General features: G+C 47.2%; 1 long non-coding RNA gene across 1 annotated transcript; it reads right to left on the bottom strand.

Moving 5' to 3' along the window:
- Positions 1-6,044: 6,044 nt before the first annotated feature.
- Positions 6,045-7,334, bottom strand: LOC119296019. The gene is made up of 2 exons (XR_005144619.1): positions 6,530-7,334; positions 6,045-6,430 (listed from the first exon to the last, which is right to left on the bottom strand). It is a non-coding gene; the product is annotated as an uncharacterized LOC119296019 (long non-coding RNA).
- Positions 7,335-7,340: the final 6 nt, after the last annotated feature.

Raw genomic sequence — 7,340 nt, 5'->3', positions numbered from 1 at the left:
GCGCGCGTGGATGTCCCTCTTGTTCTCATGCTCATACAAGTGGGGAAGGAGCCTCCCTTATAAGGAGGTCCAACTCCCTCTAAACTAGCAATGTGGGACTAAACTTTAGTAGTATCCCTTGCCTTGCACAAATGGGCTAAGTGGGCGGTTTTTGGGGAGCGCTCTGCGCGACTACTGGCTGCTTCATCACGGACGATCCGGTCGCCGACGACTACTTCCCCGACGACGACTTCTTCCCCGACGTCCACAACCTCCTCGACGACATGGCAGGCGAGGACACCGACCCCAAGTCCAGCGCTCCTGCTGCTGTTGTGCCGTACGTGTTCTTCTCCTTTCTGTTAGAAGTCCTACTACAGTTCTTGGCTCTAGTTTCTGTCCTACGTATATTAGGTTCTATGTCGTATAAGCAACTTCATCTAGTGACTGTTCTAGATGTGTTTACCTCAAGTTCATATATGCAGACGATGTTTACCTTCTCTCTGTCAGATTGCATGACTTGCTTTATACTTGCTTGGAAATATGAGCAATTTACCGAATGATTTTATTAACAGAAATAGTAGATAAAACATGACTAAAATAGCAAATATACGGCAATTCATGCAATCTGACAGAGAGAAGGTAAACATCGTCCGCATATATGAACTTGAGGTAAACACATGTAGAACAGTCACTAGATGAAGTTGCTTATACGACATAGAGCCTAACATACGTAGAGCAGAAACTAGAGCCGAGAACTGTAACAGGACTTCTAACAGAAAGGAGAAGAACACGTACGGCACAGCAGCAGCAGAAGCGCTGGACTTGGGGTCGGTGTCCTCGCCTGCCATGTCGTCGAGGAAGTCGTGGACGTCAGGGAAGAAGTCGTCGTCGGGGACGTAGTCGTCAATTAACGTCATGAAATATTTCTTTCCACCTTTTGTCAAAACACCATTCATTTCACATAGATCTGAATGTATAAGTTCTAGTGGTGCAAGATTTCTCGTTTCCGCGGTCACGTGAGACTTACGAGGTTGCTTAGCTTGCACACATACTTGACACTTAGATCCCTTGATAGTGGTGAAACTAGGGATTAAGTTCAACTTTGCTAGTCGCGACATGCAACCAAAGTTAACATGACAAAGACGTGAATGCCACACATTTGATTCACTATTGTTGCAAATATGATTAACAACTTTATTGCAAACGTCTGATAAGGATAAACGAAACAGGCCTCCTGACTCATAGCCTTTACCAACAAAGGTTCCATATTTGGATATTACAAATTTATTCGACTCAAAGACAAGCTTATAGCCATCTCTACACAGAAGAGACCCGCTAACAAGATTTTTATTGACGGAGGGGACATAATGCACGTTCTTCAGCCGCACGATCTTCCCCGAAGTAAACTTCAGATCAACCGTGCCAACACCACGAACAGAAGCACTTGAACCGTTGCCCATCAGCACGGTTGAAGTCCCTGCGGTCTGATAAGACGAAAACATGGAAATATCACCGCATACATGCACATTAGCACCCGTGTCAATCAACCAGTCAGGAGAATGACATACTGAAAGAATAGTGGGAAATATACCATACCCAACATCCTTCATGTCAGTGTCTCCAATGACAACATTAGCGGTCTTGCCGCCTTCCCAGGATGACGCTTGTCATAGCGATTAGGGCAACTAGGAGCCCAATGATCAGGATCTCCACACACATGACAAGCACCTTTCTTCTTGCCATTCTTCTTTTTGATGTTCGTGTGTTGCACAGCCTTGTTCTTCCCATCAAACTTTGCTTTACCATCAAACTTGCCCTTGTTCTTGAACTTGTGGGGCTGGAAGTTCTGCTTCTGTACCACATTGAAACTAGATCCTCCCTCAATACCTCGAGCACGTGTGTCCTTTGCTCTCGCCTTTTCTTCCACATCAAGAGTACCAATGAGATCCGGAACGGAAAACTCATGTCTCTTATGTTTCAGTAAGGTAGCAAAGTTCCTCCATGAAGGAGGAAGCTTAGTGATGATACCCCCGGCAACAAACTTGTCCGGTAGCATGCAATTGAAGTGCTCAAGTTCTCTAGCAAATGACTGTATCTCATGAGCCTGCACAACCACGGAGCGCTCTTCAGTCATCCTGTAATCATAGAATTGCTCCATGATGTACAGCTCAGTGCCGGCATCCGAGACCCCAAACTTGGCCTCGAGTGCGTCCCACATATCTTTTCCATTGTCAGTTGACGCATAAGCATCAACTATGTTCTCTCCAAGAACACTCAAGAGCGCAGCCTTAAACAAGGTATCCATTTTCTGAAAAGCTTGTGCCTGTTGGGCATCTTGCTCCCCTTCAGGTTTGCCAAGAGTGGCGTCATAGCAACTCATGGTTTGAAACCATAAGACTGCTCTCACGCGCCACCTCTTATAGTGGATACCCTCAAACATAGGAGGTCTCATGGAAGCAGCAAAACCACTTGGGGTAAATTGCCTATAATAAGGTTTTTGGATTGTTGGAAATATGAGCAATTTACCGAATGATTTTATTAACAGAAATAGTAGATAAAACATGACTAAAATAGCAAATATACATCAATTCATGCAATCTGACAGATAGAAGGTAAACATCGTCCGCATATATGAACTTGAGGTAAACACATGTAGAACAGTCACTAGATGAAGTTGCTTATACAACATAGAGCCTAACATACGTAGAGCAGAAACTAGAGCCAAGAACTGTAACAGGACTTCTAACAAAAAGGAGAAGAACACGTACGGCACAGCAGCAGCAGAAGCGCTGGACTTGGGGTCGGTGTCCTCGCCTGCCATGTCGTCGAGGAAGTCGTGGACGTCAGGGAAGAAGTCGTCGTCGGGGAAGTAGTCATCGGCGACCGGATCGTCCGTGATGAAGCAGCCAGTAGTCGCGCAAAGCGCTCCCCAAAAACCTTATCACCCTTCTCCCGTACAGGACTCAAAGAGTGCGGTTTCGGAGGCCTACTGTCCCGACCTGCGGTGCACGCCGCAAGCCGGGATGGAGAAGATCGTAGCAGCAGCGCAGTGCTCAGGAACCGGTGGTGAGAGGAAGAAGTAGTTCTGGTGCGTCTCTCTAAGAGGAGCGACCTCCCTTTTATAGGCGCAAGAGAAGGAGGCGAGAGGTTGCCCCGGGAGCTGAAGGGAATGCGGGAGACGAAACGAACAGACAGCAGCCGAAGAGGCGCGCCGTTCGAATTCAGTGTCAGCTTCCGAGTGACCTTTCGCATACCCGTAGTGCGTGGCAAAAATTTAGACATCGGCTCGGCTCATTCCCGCAACCCGCGGCGCGTCGTGACGAGGCGAGGCGTGGCGTGGCGAGGCGGGCGGCGGAGGAGGAGCGCGCGTGGATGTCCCTCTTGTTCTCATGCTCATACAAGTGGGGAAGGAGCCTCCCTTATAAGGAGGTCCAACTCCCTCTAAACTAGCAATGTGGGACTAAACTTTAGTAGTATCTCTTGCCTTGCACAAATGGGCTAAGTGGGCCTCTAGGATTTATTAGGAATTTCTGAAATAGTTATTGGGCTGCCCCAATATAGACTAAATTCCAGCATATCGACTCTGCAGTAATCGGCGAACTGCATGGGCAGGTGGCCAAGGACCGTGGGGGGATCTTCGGCGGCGGCGGTTGTGGTGCAGAGCCGCGCTTGGGGGTCCGACGGGGTGGGATCCGGTGGGGCGCTTGGGGGAATCCGGGAAAGCACGCTGTGGCAGGGAAATCCAGGAGGGCGCGCGATGGTGGGTGGTCTGGGAGGTCGTGCGGCGGTGGAGATTTCCGCGGAGATCGCGCGGCGGCGCGGGGGTCTTGGGCTCGGCGGGGATCGGGGGAAGGTGGTGGATCGAGTAGTTCAGGGTCGTGGGGCGGTTCTTTTTCCGTTTGTCGCCGCCAGTTGGAGAGTTCGGGAACATCTTCGTCGCCCCTGTATAGAGTGATATGATCCAAATAGTTATTCTAATCTAGGATTAGGATAGTGTTGTCTTATATATATATATATATATATATATATATATATATATATATATATATATATATATATATATATATATACAAATGTTTCCTACAAGCAGTGGTAGTTACCACCACTTGCGTTTTGTATGTTGTATGTAGTATCTGTCTAAACCGAGAGTATGTACGTGTAGTATGTAGTATATAATAATGATTAGGTAGTATATATACAAATTTTTAGGTAGTATGTACCATTTTTTGAGTATGCTCTTTTTTACGTACAAATATGTACGTATTTCACAAATATAACAAAAACTATGGGCTCATGTGCAATTTTTCATGTAACTTGTTTTGAAATATCTTAGATATAGTATATGAACATATTTAAAATAATAAAATATTATATATAGTACCACATGCTAGTATATGAGACATGTGGGGTAACTACCAACAGGTGGTAGGATGGATTTTCCCTACATATATATATATACGGTCTATTCTGCTAATATTAGCAGAATAACTATTCTGCACACCACTTCCGCACTGCACGCTGAACGCAAGTGCACGTCATTTTTTGAACCAAGTGTGCTACACTACTCACACGAGTGAACTTCTCGTCGGAAAAAACTGCACGCGTTATTTTCTCGGTACTGTTTTCACTCTAATTTTTTAACCGTTTATCGGAATGAGGCGTGTAATATACCATTGAAAAGCTATGGATTAGGCGCAACTTCGACATGTTGAACACTTTTCAAGATTCCACACGGTTTAAGAGGAGTTTTGAAAATGGTGCGGCCCATGACGAGTGGCAGCGAGCGTTTTTTCGCAAGTTCTTCTGAACTGCTCGTCGGAATGAAGCAAACGATGCGCAGTTGGATAGATATCATCGAGGCGCATCTTTTTCATATATAAATTTTTCTCTAATTCCTTACGGTTTTAAAAGCAGTTTCATATATACTAAACCGCGAAATTCTGTTTTTCAAATTTTTTCTAATTTTCGGTACTGTTTTCGCTCCAGTTTTTGAACCGTTTGTCGAAACAAGGCGTGTGATACGCCATTGGAAAGCTACAAATGAGGCACAACTTTCATATGTTGAAATATTTTTGAAATTCCTTACGGTTTTAAGTTAATTTTGAAAATCGTGCGGCGGATGACGAGTGGCAGCAGCCGTTTTTGGCGAAATTTTTGTAAACCGCTGGTCGGAATGATTCAAACGATACGCTGTTGGAAAGATATCGACGATACACAACTCTTTCATGTACAACACTCTAATTCTTTACGGTTTAAGAGGAATTCCGAATTTACCGAAATGCGGACACTCTGTTTTTCGCGACACCCAAATCGACGTGGGTACTTCATCCGACTGAAAACCGCACTGCAACGGACGAAAAACCGCACTACATCACACGGGTAAGAGAACTGCATGGTTTCTTTTATTCAAACGTAATTTTTCAAGAACGAGAAAGTAGAGTGCACTTCACATCGGGTGTAAATGAACCACAACACTATCAAGAAGTGAACCGCATTACTTATTTTCGCTTTCGTAACAATTTTTTTGCACTTACGGGATGAACAACATCATATGGCCGACCGCACTGCTTCAAAATGAAAACCGCACTGCATTGGACGGGCAAGCGAGCTGCATGATTTTTTTTGTCGGACGTAAATTTTCTTAGACGGATTTTTGTTGTCTTTTTTTTCTTTTTTATGAACGAGAGTGGACCGCAGAGACTAGGGCAAGTGAGCCGCGACATATATCAAAGTGAACCACATTATCATCTTGTTGTTTCGCTAATTTTTTTGCATTTTCATGTTTGGGGCAAGTGAACAACATCACTGTAAAAAATGGACTACATCCGAGGACCAAACGCACTGCAAAATGAACCACAAACATTTTTTATTTTCTTTTTAATTTTAGGAATTCTTCCGCACTTCAAGGAGGATGAGGCGAGCTGACCGCTAGGACAAGGGGAGTGAACCACACTATTTTTTGCTTCTTTTTGTTTTTTTATCCACCACCGTGTGTACCCTGGAATTTTAACATTTGGAGTGAGCTGCAACGAACTGCACTGCACCGTAGGCAAGTAAAACCAAAGTGAGCTGCTAGGGGAAACCGAAGTGAGCTGCAAACCAAAGTTCTCTGCCACCGTGCGTACCCTGAAAGTAAAGTTCTTTTTTTCCCGAGCAACAAAGGAGAACTCGAATAGTAGTTTTTAAAACTTACCAAACACATCCCTATAAATTTACATAAAACCCACTCAAAACAAAATGAAAAATAAATCAAAGCCGTATGTCCTGGGTCCAGTTGCGTCGACCCTGCCAGCAACAAATGAAGCTGCGAGCCTGACGATGGTGAGCTGCGCGCCCGTGATACAGAACCGCTTGCCAATGAACTGAACGAACATCACGCTGTGAGCTGCATGTACAAGAGACCCTGACCAGCATACACAAACCAGCCGAACCTCATCTTCGATCAAGCCAACTGCACTGAAGCACCTATCAGCAAGAAAGGGAAAATACCAAGCCGCAATGGGGCACAGCCGAACCGCACGACTACGACATCCAGAGGCAGAAACACCACCTCGACTCCCCTGCTGCTCCCATCGAAGTAGTTCACACCATCGTACTTCTCTATCCTGACAAGTGAACAGCAAGAAAGAGGTGGCTGAAGAAGTGAATCGCGCATCTATAACAAATAAACTACAGAAATTTTCAAAAAGTACTGCACAACCTGTTCTGGCGTATTGCACGGTTGGGCTCGTCCGACATGTGACCATCGACGGCCGTCAGATGCAGCCTGCGCGCCTGCAATTTTTTTGTCGCCCACCCGTTGACGGTGGAGAGCCAGAGAGAGGCTAGGCAGGCGAATGGCAACGCGGTGGCTGTTGACCCGGGACGCTCTGTAGTGGCCAGGGATGGAAGGGAGGAGGTGGAAGAACGGGGAGGAGAGGGAAGAGTCGCCGGTGACCCGGGACGGAGAGGACGCCCCCGGGACGGTGACACACAGATCTAACGCCGGGCAGCTGCGGGAGGACGGCTAGGGGCCAGGGCCAGGGCCTTGGAGGCCACCTCGATGGGGTTCACCCATGGGAGGAGGATGGGGTTCACCCGTGGCAGAGGCTCGATCCGGATCGTGGATGGGTGGCGGATCCGGGTAAGGGGGTGGAATCCACCTGCGGCGAAGGCACCGGAGATGCAGGGCAGGTGCGAAGCGAGCCCAGGCCGGTGGCGGGGCAAATTAGGAAGGAAGGTGTCGGCGGTGCGCAGCGCGGGATGGCCGGGATTTTGGGCGGTGGCGGCGCAGTAGAAGGTGGACGGGGGGCAGGGCCAGACGGCGGCCGCGCGACAGAAGTTGGACGGGGGCGAGGCGGAGGCATCGCGGCAGAAGGTGG

Source organism: Triticum dicoccoides, chromosome 4B (assembly GCF_002162155.2).
Source record: "Triticum dicoccoides isolate Atlit2015 ecotype Zavitan chromosome 4B, WEW_v2.0, whole genome shotgun sequence".
Classification (NCBI taxonomy): Eukaryota; Viridiplantae; Streptophyta; class Magnoliopsida; order Poales; family Poaceae; genus Triticum; species Triticum dicoccoides.
The sequence above is the reverse complement of the archived record's forward strand: the minus strand, read 5'-3'. Positions and strand labels throughout refer to the sequence as shown.